Source organism: Capricornis sumatraensis, chromosome 3 (genome assembly GCF_032405125.1).
Source record: "Capricornis sumatraensis isolate serow.1 chromosome 3, serow.2, whole genome shotgun sequence".
Taxonomy (NCBI): domain Eukaryota; kingdom Metazoa; phylum Chordata; class Mammalia; order Artiodactyla; family Bovidae; genus Capricornis; species Capricornis sumatraensis.
In genome coordinates, this window is record NC_091071.1 from 64,635,106 (window position 1) to 64,657,504 (window position 22,399).

Below are 22,399 nucleotides of genomic sequence, written 5' to 3' on the forward strand. Positions count from 1 at the left end.
TGTTTCTGGCTACAATGCTCCTACTGCATAAGGTTATTTAAAATATTATAAAACAGATTTAATAGATGACCTCCATTAAAATAGTTCACCAGCCATCACTGGAATCAAGGCTTAATATTTTGAAGGTTTTCTATTTTAATTCTTTGATACAATGATTTTTTAAGCATTTGCTACATGCCCTTCACACTACGCTAGGTCCTGTTAAAGATGCAAAAGAAATACATTATATAACTTACATCAGATGAAATAATTAAAGAGCATTATAAGACCAAGAGTCAAGTGCTAAAATGTATACTGTGAGCTGTACATGGGAAATCAGGCAGATCAGGGATGAGTGTAAGACCAGCTGGGAAATGATGGAGGGAGCTAGAGTTGAGAGGGTCCTGAAAACGGAGGAGAGAACAGTGTATCTGAGGTACTGAGCTGTATATGCAAAAAAAGGGGTAGTGGGAAAATCAAACAAAATAAATCAGAGTATAATTTCCTTTTTGGAAATTCCAAAATAACCTATTAGCTAACATTTATTAGATATTTGTTAAGTACCAGGCTGACTTGACTTATACCATTTAATTTAAAGCTTAAAAACATGGCATAAGATTCTATTATTATCCCCATTTGCCAGATTAAGAAGCTGAGATTTGAGTGCAAGTTGGGCTTCCCTGATGGCTCAGGTGGTAAAGAATCTGCCTGCAATGCAGAAAACTCGGGTTCAATCCCTGGTCGGGAAGATCCCCTGGAGAAGGGAATGGCAACCCTCTCCAGTGTTCTTGCCTGGAGAATTCCATGGACAGAGGAGCCTGGCAGGCTACAGTCCATGGAGTCACCAAGAGTCAGACACGACTGAGCACACTTTAATCTGCCACATAGCTCGTAAGTAGTGAAATCAGAAGTGAACTAAGGCAACGCAGCCCCTAAACCAGATTTTATACATTATATTGATTCACAAGTTTCTAAATGCATTGGTGCAGGTAAGGGAGATAGACAGGCTTAGCCTAATGTTGGTGACAGGAGTTTCGCTGTGGGCAAACTAGTGACTGGGAACAGCATTTTCAGGACTATGAAATACTTTACGTTCTGAAGACAATTTTCCATTTCCTAAAATAGCACATGTTCAACAATGATGCAGCCGTGATATCTCTTTGATCATAGAATCTGCTGTTATCACAAAGTTCAAGGGAAGCATTCCAATTCTACCTAAGAAGTCGGCCGAAGAAGTCGAACCCTGGGCAAGTCACTTAGCCTTTCCTGATTTCAGTTTCCTCATCTTAAATGAGGGAGAAGGACTTGGTGATCTCTAGGGTCCATTTTAAAATTCTGCAAGCGTTTTATACATGTCACTAATAATTTCAGACAAACTTTAGAGTTTCAGAAATGGAAATGTCAGCTGAATAATGAGTAGCAGATGCCACATGGAAATTCTGTCATGATCGTTCTTAGAAAGTAAGCCTTCTTTGTTTCATTAGCAACACAGGAAGGCAAGTACTCCAAAGATTTCCTTTAACAACTTGGAAGTCTTTATACAAATAAAGACAAATATAACTTAGTTTTAGTGCATGAAAAAATAGGAAATGTGTATTTAATATCAATTTTTTGTCATAAAAACAACATAGCCTCATACCTTAATTAATCTAAATATTCAAGAGGATGAAATACATTTTACTGAAGAATGCTTGAGCCCAATGGTATCATTAGTTAATTGATCTCTTGCTAAGACAAGTGATGAATCAACCTAAAATATCTATTTCCTGACTGTTCACGTTTAAACAACATCATTTCCTAGGGAAAACATGCAAATGAAACACCTCCTAATTTAACAGGAACATTCTCAAAATAAACCTACAGGTGAATTCCTAAGCATACCATATAATGACTTTAATTTCCTAAACCCCAGCATTTTCATGTCCTATGATAAAAGTGAGAAGTGAAAGGCTCATTTTTTTTTCATTTGCTCTTTAGATTAACTTCATGATTTTATCTTTGTCTGTTTGTGATTGTTCTCACAAAGTAAGCTTTTCTCCACGTATGTTTTTCAGAGAGTTTTTAAAATTTTTTATTTAAGCTATAATTTACAAACAGTAAATAGCACAAATCTCAAGTAAACATACAGCCCAATCATTTTTTAACATATTATATACCATGTTAACCACTGCCTAGATTAGGATATAAAACATTCTCATCACCTAGAGCGTTCCCTTGTGCACCTTTCTAGTCAATAACCCTCTTTGCACTGAAGTAGCTAGAACTCTGATTTTTATTTCTATAGACTAGCTTTGCCTGTCCTTGAAATTTATCTCAGTAGAATCACACATTATGGACTCTTTTGTGTCTGGCTTCTTTCATATAATGCAACACATTTAGATTAATCTTTGCTGTGTGGGTATTGTTACCTCATTCCTTCTTATTGATGAGTGTAGGGAAAGAAGGCAGTTTGTTCATCCATTCAGCTGTTGATGGACATTAGGGTTGTCTGGGCTGGACGGTCATGAGTAAAGCTGTGATGCACATCTTTGAGCAAATCTTCTCGTGGGCATATGCATTCCTAGGGTGTTCCTAGGAGTAGAATTGTAGAATTTGTAGTAGAATTTTTCATAGGGTAGACAGGTAAATGGACTTCCCTGGTGGCTCAGATGGTAAAGAATCTGCCTGCAATGCAGGAGACCTGAGTTCGATCCCTGGGTTGGGAAGAGCCCTGGAGTAGGGCATAGCAACCCACTCCAGTATTCTTGCCTGGAGAATCCTCGTGGACAGAGGAGCCTGGCACGCCACAGTTCATGGGCTCACGAAGAGTCAGACATGACTGAGCGACTAAGCACAGATACGTGTTTAAGTTTCTATGTATTTTTATGAGCACCATCTGAGAGTTACCATATTAAACACCTATTGTCTAGGTGTACAAATTTGAGATCTGCAGGTAGGAAAAAAAAAAAAGGGATTTCCAGGCACAGTCTTAGTAACCTCCTGGATCCAGCACTCCAACAGGGACTATGCAGAATCTTCAGCAGTTTTTCAGCAGTTACACAGAGATGGTATGGGCTTCCCAGGTGGTGGAGTGGTAAAGAATCTGCCTGCTAATGCAGGAGACATGGGTTCGATCCCTGGGTTGGGAAGATGCACTAGAGGAGGAATTGGCAACCCACTCCAGTATTCCTGCTGGAAATTTTCCACGGACAGAGGAGCCCGGAAGGCTTCCGTCCATGAGGTCACAGAGTCGGACACAGCCCAGCACCTGAGCACACAGAGAGTCGGGATATGTTCCCACAGAAAGGTGGCTGTACCTCTCCCATCCTCCAGGTGCTGGGGAGTCCTATCACCAGGCAGATTGTTTTCTGGAGTCTGGATGATGGTTCAAAACTCAGATATCTTAGCAGGAGATGCTTCACAAAACAAATCCTACTATGTGAGAATCCTGAGCAATGCCAACCTGACATCCCCTTTGCCTGCTTAGGTTTCCCTGTGTCCCTGAATCACATGGTAGACTTCAGCCTCAGGAAGTCTCAGTCATTTTAAATCCCATCTCCTTCTGTTCAGGTAATCATCTTTCCTCTGATTTATAGTGGCTGGCCTGCAGGTGTTGAAAAGGTGGTCTTGATTTAGCCAGAGAGCAATAATCCCAGAAAGTGTATTTCCCCGGCTACCTCCCCCTCCCCCACTACCCACCATCAAAGCCAGCCAGCTCCTCACTCCCTCCAGCTGTGAATCTGTAATGTGCCTTGGGTCATATTTGTGTCATTGGTAGCAAACCCTTATAATTCTGCCCCCAAAATCCAAAAGAAAAAAATACCCACAAGGATCAAGGAGAGTGTCTCCTTACACAAATCTTTTTTCTGATAAGAGGTGACCCACAGCCAGAACCAGAGATTTATATATGCATTTTGACATAAATCTGCATCTGTAATTATGAGTCATAACGATCTTTATAGGCTGCACTAAATTGGTGAAGAAGAGTTACTGTTATTGACAAAGCATTGACCTGAACATTAGTGGAGGAAGAGCTAATCATTTTTTTTTTCCCCCTGAGGAGAGAGACTTCTTTTTTAATTGTAAATCCCTTCCAACCCGGGCCTTTGTTAAATACCTTTACATCTGAAAATAAAGGTAACTGAACCTCCCAAACATATCCTATACCTTCACATAATTATAGATCTATAAAAATTTCACAACACATTTTGGAAGCTTTTTTGATCGTTTCCAAGACAGTGGTCAAGATTTGCAAAGTGACTGAGAGACTGATCTAGACCTTTTGAAAGCAAGTGGTCTGCAAGGCACACTCCCATCTCGCAAAGACCAAAGCCTATTTTTAGCCAGGCAGGCAGGCTGCTGCTCCAAGCCTGGCTCCACCATTAGCGTTAATAGAGCTTGGGGCAGCTGACTGCTGTGTAGGCGGCCCAGAAAATGTACTCTTTAGAGCAAGGGAAGGTTAAAGTGAGCTTTAAATCACAGCCTTATCATACTTGCATGTTATTGGCAAGTCTGCCTAAAAATAGAATCTCATTACTTTAATTCTACAGTATTCTTAGGTGTGCCAACCTTTATTATTAATAACAGCTTTTCACATTTATATAGCACTGTCTGCTTAAGGGAACTTCACAAATTATACACATAAAACTTTCCTACCTTAATGCAACCAGCGATGGGTTAGGAGGGCAGGAGATGGTGGTAAGCAGAGGCTTCCAGACTCCCTCCAGACAGGAGGCACCGAGACGGTGGCACCAGGTGACTCTAAGCAAAGCCGCTCTTTGAAGTTGAGCCGTTTGAATTCTTTGAAAGCAGGCTGTGTCTTTCATCGAGGTTTTGCAGGGCACTGGAGACTACCGTTGTAACCTCAGGAATAACAGGCTTCCTGATATATCTAGCCAGGTCTTAGCTGGATTTTGGAAACAACAGGGGTGACAAAAATGGGTACCTTCTCCCAGACCCCAGCCAACCAGGTGGTTCTGAAGAGGCTTTCTGTGGGCTCCCAAGCCCAGCTATTTAGATTGGAAGAAGGATAGAACATTATGACTCAGAGATCGAACCCGGGTCTCCTGCATTGCAGGCAAGTCCTTTACTGTCTGAGCCACCAGGGAAGCCCTATCTACATTTAGGCTTATATCAATTCCTCACCAAAGTTGTGCGGAAGAGTTAATAGAGTAAGAAGAGTATTTTCTGGATAAAGGCAATGTGGATGTGTAAGAATCCTTCTGGGCATAAAGCAGTGTTGTAGGCAAGATTCTGATTCAACCACGTAGCTTAATAACTATAGGTGTGTGTGTCTGTCTGTCTGTCTGTGTGTAAGAAAAAGAGGTGATAGCTGTGTGGTGGCAACAGGTATTCAGACAGTCTACAATTCAGTGGCTCAAACATAGGAACGAGATGCTAATACCTCTACAGTCAGCACATTTTAGTGTCAGCACGCATCATCTAAAGAAGAAGCCTAAGTTAAGACTTCCAGCATAACAAACATTTATGGAGTGCCTCCTCAGAGTCAAGCACTGTTATACAAAAAAAGAATGGGTATGAAAATACCAAACAAGACATAGTCTCTACCCTCCAGCAGCATAGCTGGGGAGCAGATAAGTAAAAGAGCATTTCAATCAGTGGGGAAAGCACTTGGATGAGAACAGAGTATACAGACATTTATGTGAGCCCAGAGGAAAGGAAAATAACCAGGTCTTGAATAGTCAGGGAGTGCTTCCTGGAAGAAGCGCATTTCAGGAGGAGCAAGGAGAGGGAGCCAGAGAGGAGGGAGGAGAAAGTCCCTAGAGGCAAAGGTATCCACAGGGACAGAGCCCTCCAGACAAGAAAGTAACACAATCCTAGAACTGAAAATGAATCAGTAGGCCTGGATTGTGTCTCATGAGGGGCAAATAGTGGCCACTGGAGGAAAGAGAATGTTCCTGAAAGGCTGTATGTGCCACACTAGGGAGCTTGCACTTTCTCCTGAGATAGATGAGACTTTACAAAATAGTATTTTAATGGAATAGGACTGCTTCTATTTTGAAAAGCAGGTAAGATATTTCAGCTCATTCTATGTCCTACCTGTACTTTTTTTTTTTTAAGCTGCACCTCATGGTTTGTGGGATCCTAGTTCCCCAACTAGGGATTGAACCCACACCTTCAGCAGTGAAAACACAGAGTCTTAAGCACTGGACCACCAGGAAAAACTTCCCCCTCTAGCTGCACTTTTGAAGCTACCCTTCATCCTCTCTAGCCCCTTCATTTCCCTTCTCTTACCTCAATAAAGACTGTCTCAGGATAACTACATCTCAGCATCACATCAAAATAAGCACACTGGGTCTTCCTATGAAGTCAGAAGTAATCAGTCTCAGAGGTGACTCTTACAAAATGTCAGAGTCTTGTTCTCTTTAAGCGCTCTCTAAGGCATGGGAAGAGGGACAAAGGGGACCTGCACACAAGAAAAGGCATTTCCCACACATCAACCTTGATAAATATGCTTGTTCAGGAAAGCAAAGGTGAACTGGAAAGCTGATCTGGAAAAGAATGCACATGTTTGTGCTTCCGAGATGGAGAGATGCTACATGAAAGGCTGGCCTATTGGCACTGGGAACTCCTCTCATGGCACCTGACCGTGTGTACAGTGTTTGCAGGCAGTTTCTATCCTGCAAAGCTTCAAGAGGACTTGCTGGCCCCAAGGATCCCGGATTGTGGTGGCATAAACTCCTCTGAAGGCTTCTGGGAAAAGGTCAGTTCAACTGCCTTTCTTCTCTGTCCCTGCCTTCCTTGCTCGATCCCCTGGGAGACTCTCACCACACACACCCCCCACCCCAGTCCCGTGCTTCTCGTGGATTTTGGAGAACATACTGTGATTGCTAGTGTAGATATAAACAGGAAAAATAAGGCTGACTATTATGGGCTGAACCTTCCCCTTGGAAATTTTGTTTTCAGATGCTAGTTAAGTTTTCTCAGCTGTTCAGTTGGGGGGATTGAGACCTGGGTTCAATCCTTGGGTTGGGAAGATACCCTGGAGAAGGGAAAGGCTACCCACTCCAGTATTCTGCCTGGAGAATACCATGGACTGTATCGTCTATGAGTTTGCAAAGAGTTGGACACGACTGAGTGACTTTCACTTTCCCTTGGTAAAATTCTGTTCACATGGTGCATTGTCAATGGGAAAGCAATTTGACTATATATATATATATATATATATCTCAGGATCCATGAAAATGTTCACTTTTAAAAAACCAATCATGTAGCTTCTTTCTAGGAATCTTTTCTGAGGAAATCATCCAGAATGTAGGGAGGGGGGATACAAATATAAATAGATTAACCACAGTGCTATTTAAAATATTTTACACTTGACAACAACCTAATATCTACCCATAGAATTCTGGTTAAATTCATATTAGTATATCTAATCAATGGAATATTGGTAACTCAATTCTAAGGATCCACTGGGGATTTTCAGTAGGATTCTGCAGTGACTTTCACCAAGGAGGAAGGTTTAAAAGAACAAACTTAATGGACTCTTTCTAATACAACTTCCTTTTGAAAGGGGTTATTTTCAAAATGACCAGTCAATCCTACTTTTTCAAAGATGAGCATAATGGGTGGGTGGTTCTTTGAGTGTAGCTACCAAACCCCAGCCTCTTGAGAAACCTGTATGCAGGTCAGGAAGCAACAGTTAGAACTGGACATGGAACAACAGACTGGTTCCAAAAAGGAAAATAAGTACGTCAAGGCTGTGTATTGTCACCCTGCTTATTTAACTTCTATGCAGAGTACATCATGAGAAACTCTGGACTGGAAGAAACACAAGCTGGAATCAAGATTGCCAGGAGAAATCTCAATAACCTCAGATATGCAGATGACACCTTCTTTATGGCAGAAAGTGAAGAAGAACTAAAGAGCCTCTTGATGAAAGTGAAAGAGGAGAATGAAAAAGTTGGCTTAAAGCTCAACATTCAGAAAACTAAGATGGCATCCAGTCCCATCACTCTATGGCAAATAGATGGGGAAACAGGGGAAAAAGTGACAGACTTTATTTTGGGGGGCTCCAATCTCACTGCAGATGGTGACTGCAGCCATGAAATTAAAAGTTGCTTACTCCTTGGCAGGAAAGTTATGACCAACCTAGACAGCATATTAAAAAGCAGAGACATTTCTTTGCCAACAAAGGTCCATCTAGTCAAGGCTATGGTTTTTCCAGTGGTCATGTATGGATGCGAGAGATGGACTATAAAGAAGACTGAGCGCCAAAGAATTGATGCTTTTGAACTGTGGTGTTGGAGAAGACTCTTGAGAGTCCTTTGGACTGCAAGGAGATCCAACCAGTCCATTCTAAAGGAGATCAGTCCTGAGTGTTCATTGGAAGGACTGACATTGAAGCTGAAACTCCAATACTTTGGGCACCTAATAGAAAGAACTGACTCATTTGAAAAGACCCTGATGCTGGGAAAGACTGAAGGTGGTAGGAGAAGGGGACGACAGAGGATGAGATGGCTGGATGGCATCATCGACTCAATGGACATGAGTTTGATTGAACTCCGGGAGATGGTGATGGACAGGGAGGCCTGGCGTGCTGCGGTTCATGGGGTTGCAAAGAGTCGGACACGACTGAGCAACCGAACTGAACTGAACTGAACTGATCACAGCATTGCCTCTAGCAATAATAATCCAATTTAAAAAATAAATAAATAAAAAGTAATTTTACAGAAACTATTGGTGCTATATAGACCAATTCCAGAAGAATCATTAGCCTATATAGCCTTTTAGAAATTAAAATTCCTTTTCTGCTGTCACTTTAGTGCCATTCCTTGCCAAGCTGAAGACAAAAGTGCACAGTATTTTTGGTTGGTGGGGTTCTTCACTATCAGTCTTCACTCTCTGTCTTCACTATGGGGAGAGCCTTCTGCAGTGATGGACACTGGACAGCTCTGCCTTGGGGAATCACATTTGACTTTATAAACACAGAGAAAGGGAAGGAGAAGGCTGAGACTATAGAACATGAGTTTACTTGCTGTGGGAAAGTATTCCTCACAAACGGGTCCATTAGCACAGCAACTGTCATCTGATGAAATTACATGAGACGAATATTGGTTTCCTTAGAGTAAGAGCATTGTTCTTAAAAACAGTCTTTTCACATAACATATGGAACTCCCCCTTGATGAACATAAGTAGTTAGTCACTCAGTCGTGTCCAGCTCTTTGGGACCCCTTGGACTGTAGGCCACCAGGCTCCTCTGTCCATGGGATTGCCCAGGCAAGACTACTGGAGTGGGTTGCCATTTCCTTCTCCAGGGGATCTTCCAGACCCAGGGATTGAACCCGGGTCTCCTGCATTGCAGGCAGGTTCTCTACCAAATGAGCCACCGGGGCAGCCCTGATAAACATGATGTACACCTTTTATTACATTTAAAGCTTATTTTTTAAAAGCCTTATGAGCCGAGTCTCCTTTTCCTTGCTCACGCCCAGTTCCTGCTCCATCGTACCTTCAGGTGGGGTCAGCCTGGCTTTCCACCAGGTGTTCATATAACCCCCTGGTAGAGTCAGAGCCCAGAGAGAGGAGGAAGCGGCCAGGCTTCCCACGCTTCTGGAAGCAGCTCCCACCAAGCCAATCTGAAGCCCTGAGTGAGCTGATCCTCTTGTCAAGAGGGAAAGCCAGGGTGAGGAAGTCCTTGCTTTGTTCTTGACAATCATAAAAGCTCAACCTATTAAATGGAGGGTGTGCTTATGCCTTTCTATACCATTTCTCAGCTGGACAGACTCTCTTGAACTGAACTGGAAATAAGCATGTGTTTGCCTCTCCTTGTCATTTCTGCTGTTTTAAGAGGTGTTTATAAAACAGGTAAAGTTCAGCTTCGTGGCCTCTCTAGTCTAGAATGTGAAAACTGTGGAAGAAGGCCAACATTCTGAGGCCCAAGGAAAACTGCCTCTCCACGCCGTGCATGGACGAAGAAGCACAGAATGAAAAGCACAAAATCACTGCACCGTCTCTCAGAAAGCTTGCTCTGAGATGCTTGATGAGCTATTTGTGTCTCTTCATGGATTTTTTTTCTTTCTTTTTTTTTTTTTTAGAAAATGAAATGAGACACTTTTTATTTTCCCCTCCTTAGGAGTCTTAGAGGTTGTTTAATCTCAAGTGAATTTAATTCACATTTTCCTGGCAGTGTTAGCAGTATTAGCTATCGGCTCAAACCATTTCACTCACTGCATCATCCCACCAGTCAGCAAGTAGGGATCTAATTAGCTCTTTGCTTTAATGGCAATAGTTAAATTTGCATTATTAATTTAAATATTACAGACTCTGTGGACTTGAGCACATAGCTGACATAAAGATGTAAAATGAATAATAAGGTGCCAAAAAATACCAGAGTCATTATTCCCATCATGTTCAAACTTCTAGCTATAATGATATCAATTAAAACTCTAATCCTAGCAAGAAGCTTTGCTGGTTCTCTTTTATTATAAAAGATGCATTTATATTTAAATGCTGGGCTGGAGTAGTCAAGTCATACCTTGCAAAATAGAGGGGTCACATGTATCACAAGACACAATTACAGTTCTAATTATATATTTTTTTATTTTTTAAAACATCCAAATGGTAAAAATGTAGTAAGTTCTTCAACATTCTGTTCTGTATCTGACTCTTGCTCTTCCTTCTTCCTGAAGTGCTGCGATCACTCTGCAGTGTCAAAACCTGTTTGGGCTGCAAGACAGATGGGACTTTCAAAATGAAATGTACCTATGACTGTTTGCTACTATATATATAAAATGTCTCATTTAGTCTCATCTGTGATTTTCCAAGAGGAAAATGTTTCCAGGAGCAATTTATCTCAGTCCTGCAGGTTTGTATCACTGAATGACCATCTGAAAAAGAGGACCAGCATCTTTTCTTAAAGGGAAACTGCCTAAGTGTGTTCCACGGAGATGTTTCGATGCAGTAGCTGAACTGCATGAATTTGTTTTTAAATGAATGAAATACAAAATATGAAATAACTGAAACTATGAACTTCAGATTTTTCATTTGGCATGTGACCCTTTCATTTGACTTCATAAAATATTTCGCACCACTGTCTGTGAGAACAACTGGTAGAAAACATAAAATTAATAAACAAAGACATTTTTCATTTTCGTGCCAGTCTGAGCTTTCTGGCCTCCCCGTTATCTAACCAGCTCTCTGCTGAGAAAACCAGTTTGTGCTTCTTTGGCACCAACTCCCTTCCATGCTAAAGTAGCACCCTCCTTGTCAGTGCTGCAGGCCTCTCCCTCCCTGGCAAACACTCCTTCAATCTCCTGACTCTAATCCCTCCTTTGTGGCCATTATTATTATTATTATATCTTTGACTGAAGATTCTAATTTCCCCTCTCACATAGATTCCTTGTGGTCAGGCTCTGTGTGGATTATACCGAGTGCTTGGGAGGGATTCAGTAATGTGACTGAGTCAGAAATAGCTAAGGCGGAAGGATGCAATGGTTCACCCAGCAGGGATAAAATCTCTCTGCCTTTGAGCATGTAAAATGCATCATTTCAATTTTTCAAGACTAACAATAATTTCACTATTTATATTGATCAAAAGACCTAGGTTTAACTCTACACTGATCACTCATCAGTGTGGTGGCCAGGGTCTAGTCCTGTCCCCTCTCCAAGGTTCAGCTTCCTGAGCAGCAAACAATGGGCAAGAGTGACTTCCCGGTGAGGATTACATAAACGAGAGCCTTGCGATTTTTCTGGTAAAAGAGGAGGTCTGAATAACAAAGCATGCAACACCCCTCTGTCAACTGGAAATTACAAATAAAAGTGTGAAGGATTATGGCTGCTAATAAATGCAATGAAACTGTGTTTGATTCAGTGCAACCTGGTGGCAAGGAATAAGGATTCAGTCTTCAAAGGGGACAGACAGTCCTGGACAAACATCTAGACTTTTTGACCAATGGGTTAGCCATCAGTCCTATCTTAGGATGGTAGTTTAGGGTAATAGCTAAGGGTACCGAATCTGAATTCGAACCGTTATGTTCAAAGTTTAGAATAATAAAAATAGTGTCTGCCTTGTAGGATTCTTGTAAGGATAATTTACAGAAGGTCCTTAGCCCAGTGATTGCCTTTTGGTGAGCCTTCAGTAAGTGTTCATTCACTCAGTCACGTCCAACTCTTTGCGACCCCGTGAACCACAGCACACCAGGCCATTATCAAAGAATCAAATTGCATGAAATTCAAATCCAGCTCATCCATATGTGCAGATATGCTTTATATTGTTTATAAAGTCACTTCATGTATTTTCATGACACCAAGAGATAAGAACTGTCTCGTCTGTTTTTCAAGGGACTGATACAAGTTGCCCACAGAGGCCCTAACATGGCACTGAATGAATGGATAAAAACATTCAGGTTAATGTCCAGAATAGGCACTTCAAAATTAATGGATGAGATGTGTTGACAGGAGCCAGAAAAAGTTTAAAGTCCTTCATTTACACATTAGATGATTGAACCAGTGTCTACTAGACTCTTCTAGAATACTAAGGGCACCGTCTTGAGCTGAGCAGAAACTTTAGGTCACACATCAGGAAAGTCCGTGATAATGGACTAATGATAATAAGAGCAAACATTTAGAGATGGTTTACAGTGTGTCGAGCACCAGGCTAGGAGGCTCAAGTGCATTATCACAATTACTCTTCCCATAATACTCTGTGTGTGCATGCGTGCTGTCATTTCAGTCATGTCCGACTCTTTGCAACCCCATGGACTGTGAAGCCCACCAGGTCCCTCTGTCCGTGGGATTCTCCAGGCAAGAATACTGGAGTGGGTTGCCATGCCCTCCTCCAGGGGATCGTCCTGACCCAGGGATCAAACTTGAGTCTCTTACATCTCCTGCTTTGGCAGGAAGGTTCTTTAACACTAGCGCCACTTGGAAAGCCCACCATAACACTGTAACTTGCTTTTATTCTTATTCCCATTTTATGGAGGATGTCACTGAAACTTACTGAGGTGAAATTAATTTCACCAAACAGTGAACAGTGGTGGCACATTGTTGATCTCAGATCACTGGGCTCTCCAGTATATATTCCTGACATTATATAATACTGCCCCTGTGGAAATGCTTAGGGACAGGGCATCTCAGCTTTTGGAACTCTGGAGACCATGCTAAATTGACTAAAATTTTGAGTTGCTCAAATTTCGAGACTTACCTGGAAGTAGATCTCAACTAAAGTGAGTCTCCAGTTGTTAACTCAGGACCCATTTTGAGCCAAAGTCATCCTATGAAGCAAGCTTCCACAGAATTAAAAAGATGACCCAGCACAAAGGGACAAAAGGCCCCGTTCTTTGTCCCTGTCCTCTGTCATTGTCCATGTTTTGATCATGTTAAAACTCATGGGGACAGAGAATACTTAGCAAATTAATAGAAGAAAAGTCCTGACTTTCCTAGCTCATAAAAGGTTGATGCCTTCCAGCCATGCTACTGAAAAGAATGGGATTTATGCTGCAACTTTCTTCCCAGATGGAAAAGTGCTTTAAAAATAATGGATCTAATGCAATTCATTGGTAGTGAGTAAATTTGTCACCGTGGATGCTGTATTAACTCTCTAAGGCCGATTCAATTGGGGATTCAATAAATCAGCTCTTTCAGGGTATCTCCTGATGCCCCTCTGGTTAGAAAGAGTCCTAGATAAATAGCAATTTGATCTTTCTGATTTCTTTAATCCTTGAAATATGCTTTTAAGAAACGTGGAAAGGCTTTATGCCTCCATTTTCCTTCTAGAGAAGCTGAGGGATCTGTGCAATAGAGAAGGAAGCAGGAGACCTCAGATCATGACCATTTCAACTCCAGTGTCGTGAAAACCTTCTAGCTTATTCTTGGATCGTGTTTTTAAAAGTCATCAGCAAAACCATGCTTGAGAACATTTCCCTGACTCGGTCACCTTAGGTGAAATTGAAACTACTGCCTTAAGTATTTTGCTCTCCTGAGCTTGTTTTATTCTTACCCTTGGCTGTTCTGAAGGGTTTCATTCTTCAAAGGGGCACCGCTTCTCCGTGCATTACTTACTGGGTGCTTCCTTCACACTAAGCTGAAGGTCATTGTTTATTGAGCCAAAGTTGGCACTGAAAATGGAAATGAATGAGAAAGGATGTGTATTTGAATTCACATCATGTTATTTATGCCCATGGGTCCATGGCATGGAGCACGTATAAAGATTTTTCTATTTATTTATTTATGAACTCCAGAGGTCCTTCAAGAAATGAACAAATAGGCACTTCCCTGGTGGTTCAGTGGCTATGACTCCACACTCCTAATGCAGAGGGCTGAGGTTCAATCCCTGGTCAGGGAACTAGACCCCATGTGCTGTAACTGAGAGTTTGCATGCTGCAACTAAAGCTCCCAGATGCTATAAACAGGACCTGGCATAGCCAAATAAATAAATATTTTTTAAAAAAGAAATGAATATAGCACAAAATTGAATTTTGGCAAAGAAACTTGTATTGGAGAGCAATGCAGGATATCATGCTGCAGTGTTGTTTCTCTAAACAGAATTCCCTTGGAAAGGCAAAACTGACACAGCTGGCCTTCCTCAGCTGTTGGGTGGGTTAAACATTGACTGTGGGGAAAAAACAAACTCTGAACTCGAAGGGAAGCCATTCCTTATAACTCGATGGGTAATGATTCTGTAGTTGTGTCGAGAAGTCCATGTAATGCTCTTTAATTCTGGCGTATCTGATGTAGGATTTGAAATGTCTTGAGGGATTTGCTGGAAGCCTTGTTTTATTTTGTTTGAAACAAACACTGTTTTATTTTGTTCTAAATATGGAAGGTGGATCAGAATTGATAGGGTATTATTTTATACCTTAAATAAGAAGGCCCATTTTTAATATGATCCTGATCTTGGCAACCATGTCTCTTTACTAGTAGTCAGTATTGTTATAATTCACTGAGTATTTTATTCTCACACTGTCACCATACATCACTCAGTATTTCTGGACTTTTTCAGAATCTCCCCTGTAGGTAATTTGCCTTCTTTGGTTACCTGATGGATGGCCTTGTATGAAAAAAAAAATATTAAAATTCTTCAAAGAACAATGTACATAGCTATTGTGAATTCTGCGTTAAAGTGGTCTATAAACTTATTGCAAGTACAGATATTTGGTTCCTTTGCTTTTTCTAACTTGCCTTTTTCCATGTTGCAAAGCACGTTAAAGTGCTGTTTGTCTTGCTGTAGACCGTGATATTTGTGAAAAGTCTGCACGGAGAAAGAAAACACAGACCGTGTTGTTTGAAGAATCATTAAGGAGATATTATTTCAGATCAGAATGTGATTAGAGTCCTTTAGAGGAAAATGTGAGTGTTTATGTTTTCAGCTTTTACATAGGAATGTAACTGTGGCTCATTAAGGGAACAGTCAGCTAATTCTAAATGTTTAAATTTAGTGTTAAACCAGATAATATATCTGAAATTATAAAAACTAAAACACCTTCAACTCTGGCTCAAAAGCAGTTCCTTAATCTAGGGTCAGATAAACACTGTGTATAATAAATAACATTCTAATTTGTAGAACTAAATCTTAAAAGGAGTCGAAGGCAAAAGAAAATTCCTTACAAATCTGCCATGGTCAAAGTATCCACTTCAAAAGAGAACTTTTTTATTTTCAATTTATTCTGACAAAAATGCTCTTGGGCTTTTATTTCAAAAGATGAAAAATGAGCCATAGCAGTCAATGGTGCGTGGTGACTATTTATCTGTTTACACCTGTCCACGTGATTGCTAGAAAAACCAGATTAGACTTTGAATGTGATATGAAGAATGTATGCTGTTTCACAAGCCCATATTCCTCAGAGCAGAAATAGGTTAAAAACTCAAAACTAAGTTTTAGAAGCCATACACTTTATTTTGAGGAACAATAATTCAAGGCCTGATTTTTTTTTCAGGTAAAATATATATGCTCAATTTTAAAATAAACATATACAGCAAGTCAATTCATGGTTTATAATTTTCCCAACCAAAAACTCACAAAGCTAATTATTTAATAATGTTCATGTTATAGTTTATATGACAGGGGCCTATCTGAAAAATACCTAAACATCTACATTTGATTAACTGAAGAATATTGTAAATGCACTAGAGAAACCTTTTATATATTGACTTCTTTGTCAAAATACCTTTACAAAGAAAAGGGAGTCTTATAAGATTATTAATAGCTCTGAATCATTCTCATTCTTAGTTCCTGATTTTCATAGATTGGTTTTCTTTTAAGAGAGTGCACACCTGTAGGAAATTTTATACAGCAAGCAACCACACTGCCATAATCAGAAACCAAATTCATTTTCGGAGGAAAGTAGGAAATACACAACAGCATACGCGGCTCTTTTACGACCACATCTGCACAGCTCAGGGAAAAGTTTGCAGATATGTCTGCTGATCACATTACAAGGCTGTTATGAGAGAATAAAGTTGCACCTTTGATGGGCTATTGCAGCTGGGTTAGAGGTCCCCAGTCATTAGAAGTTTTGCATGTCATAGAGCAGAGCAGATTGGAGACTCGGATATACTTTATACAACTAGCTGAATTTTGGTCATTTCCATCAAATATCAGTGGACCTGTTAAACAAAGATGAACAACACACAGACACACACACACACCTCAATACACCCAGGCAGTAAAGATGACTTTAGGTAATTTCTGATTTTCACCTCCATGAGAGAAAGTCCATTGTACTCATACAGTGCCTCCAGGACACCAGCTGAGAACAAAGCTGCTTTCAGAAGCAGTAAGTGGTTTCACTCTATTAATGTCCAGGTGATATGTGAAGCCATTATCACATCACTAATGTGGCAGCAGACATTCCCCGGCCAACCCCAGGTAGCTCCAGTGTTTGCGAACGTGGGACTGGTAAAGGCAGACTCAGAAACACTTTTAATTTTCTGCTAGTGTCACTGAATGCTAAACACAACCCCGAAAGTCATCTTTTACATTTCAAAAGAAGATGAAATTGAACGCCACATAAAAGATCACAGGAAACATTTAAAGAAAACAATTTGCAGGATTTAATTGAAGGGTTTTGGAGAGGTGTTTGTGTTCCAGATGTTACGTGTGGCATGTTATCAGAGAAAGCTTGGAATATGAGGGGGAAGGCTATTGATGTAAAAAAATGAATAATTCCAGTTTCCTGTCACAACACAGGGAGGGAGTAGGAATCGTTCCTAGTGTCCGCTGTCTCCTGAGGACTTCTCATAGTACATCGGGCCTACCTCGGTGGTCTCCAGCTGGCATTGTGCCCTATAAAGTTAATTTAACTTGTGAGCAGTAGAAGTGACTCCTGGACACAACAAGCTACCAAAACACAGAGATAAATAGCCAGGCTGAAACCAGAATCCACAATATGAGGCAAAATAACCACAGCCACCTAATTTTGAAAAGATATTGGAAAATGCTGCACATGTTCTTGTTTAATATTTTGTCAATGATTCCAAATCCATATTCCCCAGAACTGTCATTTCTTTTACAATAAAGAACCCACCTTAAATAAGTGGAAATTCATAGTTTTCCAGATTGCAATGAATGTCTCCCAGTAAGTCTGATTTTTTTTAATGAGCTATGTTACTTTAAAAACAGTTAAGATTTGAATTCTAGGTAAAAATTTTAAAATCCAAAACGAATAAAGTAAAATCAATATTGATTATTAGGAGTAAAAGTGCTAAATGAGACTATAAAACCTTTTAAGAACTAAGAGCAGAAATTTTCCAGTAAAACTGCGATATACGATAAATTACTACTAAATAACCAGAATATTTGCATGGAATTTAATATGAGTACCTCAGCCGCCCTCCCCTCCTTTTTTTAATGTAGGGTATTACTGGTTCAGTCAGAAAGACTTTTCCAGTAATATTACAAGACCAGCGTCACTTTGGCAAGTTACTTTCTCAACTTACATTTCATTACGTTCTAAAGAAACCTACTTTTAAATTTCCTAATGCTTTTAAAAATTCATTTTAAAGTATCACTTGTTTTTGGCTCTCAGGTCTTTCAGAGCTTAATGCATACCATCATCACACCAAAGTGAAAGCAAAACCATTTTATTAAGAGACTACATTTTAATGTTGAACACAATATTCTGACAGCAGATATTCTTGAAGACAAGTTAAAAAGAATCAAAAAGGTTCTATTCTTTACTGTGTTCTTATAAGATCTGAGCCAACTTTTCAGTAAATTGTCTTGAATGGGCAAATGCTAGCAAAGTCCAAATCCCCCGTAAAAACTGCTTTAATCAGGGTAGAGCCTGGTGGTGATTTCAGGTCAAAGAACCCTAACATTAAATCTGTATGTTGGCATTTAAACACGTTTAAGAGCTTTTCATTCCAGAACACTCCGAGGGCTCCATCTAGACTGAAATCCACTGTCTGGGGCAGTATTGAAATGCTCTGCACTATATTATTGTTCCCTTTAACGGCAAGAAGAATTCTGGTACTTCTTGACAGCTGCTTCTCTGCCTTTCCCCCCTTGTTTAGTCCCATCTTTTCTATTTGATCTAACTACTTACTTCTGGGGGAAAAAAATCTATAGCCAATACAGATTTCTGACTTTCTAGCCATATTTGAGGTTTTATTCATTCAGTCAAAGAAAACAAGAGGGAAATGGAAACATTTTTAAACCGAACCATACTCACGCCCCTCATAATTGCTGTTGACTGGGTCCCCTGCCCCCATCTTAGGGGTGACACCCAGAAAGAGTGTGGGCAGTGCCCTGAGCTGACATCAAGCAGGTCCGACTCACCTAGTGGATCCCTCTTTGTGCTTGGAGAGTCCACCCAAACCACAGACTGAGAAAGACTCACAGAAACCATACCTGGGTACATGCTTCAAAGAGTATTTCTTCCCATGGCTCATTCTTCAAATGAGAAAACGGAGGCCCAGGAAAGCAAAGAGGTAACAGAGGATCAGGACTAGAGTGCTGGCCCCTGATTCCTATCCCATGAGTCTTGGGACACGTGACAGTTTCTCTGAGCACCTGCAGTTTTGCTGGTTGGTTACTTCTGAGAAAACTTTTGATGGAAACTCTTTAAATGACCTTAACCATTTAGGCATTCTGGGCAGTGTGCAACCACCCAGAGCTCCCAAGCAGAGTTTCTGAACACACAGGGAGGTAAACCCCAATAATGTTAGGACTGATGCTTTGACTTACTAGGATCTGTGTTTGATCCCCCAAATCCCTCAGTCATGTTGTCAGTACATTACAACTCATAAGTGTCAAGTTTTCTGCAACAAACATGTATTACTTTTATAACAAAATATTTATTGTGGTGAAAATCTTTTCACATCACTTTATAGTTTATAAAGTACTAAATGCTCTTCATGTATCGTACCTTCACAAAGGCTGTGACATAGAATCAGTGTCCCTATTTTACAGATGAGAAAACTGAGACTCAGGGATAAAGTGATTTGCCGAAACTCAACTGCTATGAGGTGGCAGAACAGGAACCTGAAACCCAAGTCCTCTGATTCTAAATGTTTCTCCTGTTCCATCACAGTCCTCCTGGATGTGAACTCTCCTCTGTCCATGGGATTCTCCAGGCAAGAATACTAGAGTGGGTTGCCGTTTTCTTCTCTAGGGGATCTTCCTGACTCAGGGATCGAACCCGAGTCTCTTATGTCTTCTGCGTTGGCAAGCGGGTTCTTTACCACTAGCGCCACCTGGGAAGCCCGTGAGCTTTCGAATGTCTTTCTTCATAAGTTTTCATGAGCATCTTGATAAACTCAGGTCTCCAAGAAGCCCAGATGTTTTTTTCCAACTACTGCCTGGCTCCTAGTTCCCTTTTTTGTTTCTTTTTTTAATCTCTTTTGCATTTAATTTTGAGAGAACAAGATACTGATGAGCTTGACTGTGGCCTGGGGGCACTTCAGGGTTGTGAGCTAGGAAGTCCACACTTAGGGAATCTGAGTGAGGCGGTACCAAAAAGGTACACGCACACAGCTGGGAACACATCTTTCCAGAGACTTATGTGCTTTAAGTGCACACTTTAAAAAAAAAAAAAAGCTTCCTGTGAATTAATTATAACTCCACGTTACTATGTGTGTTTACTGACTAAAACTGTCCAAGAAAAAAATAAGAACATCAACAACAGAAAAACCCAAGGAATTTAATAGTTTACTTACTACTAACTTAACATTCACAACTGTGCAAGTAGCATCCCTCAGCTCATACAGCTGAAATGCTCTTCTCTGGGAAATGTCTTAGAATGCACAACAGTTTAAGACCAGGACTGATGTCTGAGCTCTTCGGACAAAAACGAGAGCTGGGGTGTCCAGGAACTGAAGTAAGCTTCCTCTCATTCCTCAAGGAAGGAATTCCTTTCTGTCATCCACAGCCTTAGCAAAGAAAGAGGGTTGCGTGATGGAATCTGTTTGGAGGTCCTTAGGTGACTAGCTGGGAGCACTGGTCATCACTATTATTACTGACATTCAGCTAGATCCAGGCCATGGCTCCAACTAGGAAAAAATAAAAGATTCCATTGTCTGGTTATGTGAATGGCTGCCATCCTGGATGCCTGCAGCAAAGCTCTACTGTAAAAATGTATGATTATTTCCCTAGTTTTCCTGGCTAGATTTCTAGGAAGAATAGTGAAGCTGCAATACACACGCCTGTGTATGTCTTTGCACGTGCACATATTCATACACATAAGAGTAAACATTCCTTGGATGTGGAATGCTGGCTTAGGGATCAACTCTGCCCTAGATTATATAAAAATAATAGTAGGACAATCATTTAAACCACAGTTTTCCTTTCTAGTTTAATTTTATTTTGTTTATTAAGCTTTTTATGTACATGTTATTGTTTCTGTTTTGTTTTGTTCTTCTAATTATTCACACTTCTTAGCACATTTCTACTAATGTTTTCACTTCAGGCTGAGGGCAAACTTGGTAACTTCAAAGCTTTAAAGTAGAATCTAGCATACTGAGTTAATTTCTTCTTTAAGAGGATAAATGTGAAAGCACTTTATGGATTGTAAAGATATATACAAGTGCAAGATGATATGATCACTAATTTAATCCAACTGATTTTCTATATTCATTCATTAAACAAAATTCATTTAGTATCTGTATGAAGCAGTACAACATCACGGGTTTTGTAGTGTCAGAATTGTCTGAGACGCGTATATTTTGGTTTGGAATTGTGAACAGAAAGCTATCCAATAAGCGATGTGCTTTTGAAATTATTCCTAAATAAAAAGGATAACATACAAAGCCTTTCCATTTTAAGTTTGCAAACTACTGAATTTAACTGAGTAAGACTTTGAATGCACATGATTTTGTTCAAAGCAGAAGTAACTTCTTAGCCTTATGAGCCACAAGAAATTTTACCTGGCAATCAAAGGCTGGCTCTACACTATGCAAAGTAATGTAGCTATTTGTAAGTGTTGACTTAATTTTATCATTGCAGAAAGCAAATGAGAAAATCTCATGCCCTTAAGAGGATTTTTCTTCTTTTCTGCTTTGTTTATTGTTGCTGTTAGTGGGTGGGTATTTTGAGAGGAAGGGGAGGATGAATAATTATTTTGGTGAACTAACTACATTGAGCAAATGAACTGATTTCACAGGCTGGAAGTACTTTAAATGTTCTTTGGTTTTTGATGCCCTTAAATTATATTAGATTCTGTTATTTGAATTTCATTGTCAGAAAGATGTTTTATCTAATTTTATTGGGTTGAATAACTTCTGCCTAACTTTATCAAATATTGAGTTTCTTTGTATATTAATAGCAAAAACCAGAAGGCAGAGAGATGGTGGGCAGAGACAGAGTTGTTCTCCAATAAGCTTATACTCAGGAACAATATGGAGAAGGAAATGGCAACCCACTCTAGTACTCATGCCTGGAAAATCCTATGGACGGAGGAGCCTAGTGGGCTGCAGTCTATGGGTTGCACAGAGGCGGACACGACTGAAGCGACTTAGCAGCAGCAGCAGCAAGAACAATAGACACAGGCTTATTTCACAATTTTTGCTTGTGTTCTACATAACGTGCTTTTTGTTTCTCATGGAACAAAAAAGGATATGTATTTCTCTTCTTTTTTAATAACAGACTGTGGACAGGAGTTTCAAGCTCCTTGAGGGCAGCAAGGTTATTTTCTCTCTCCAGCACACGACCTGGGTCTGTCCACGTTTGTTAATTAAACAAATGAGTGAATGAATGAAGAAATGAACTATCGATACAAATGAGAGAAGCATGGCCTTCTAAACACGACGTAAAGAATAAATAGGGCAGGATTTTTCTGTGTTTTGAGATACAGCACAGTGCTTGACCCATACTATACCTTCACTGAATATTTGGTGTGTGCAAATCCTACTCACAAATGCTAACAACCTTTGTAAGCAAAAAAGAAAAAAGATCTTAGTCATCCAGTCACCCACACTCACTCAATTTACAGCTTAAGAACACTGAAGCTCAGAGAGTATCCAATAAATTACAGTCTCCAGAGCATGG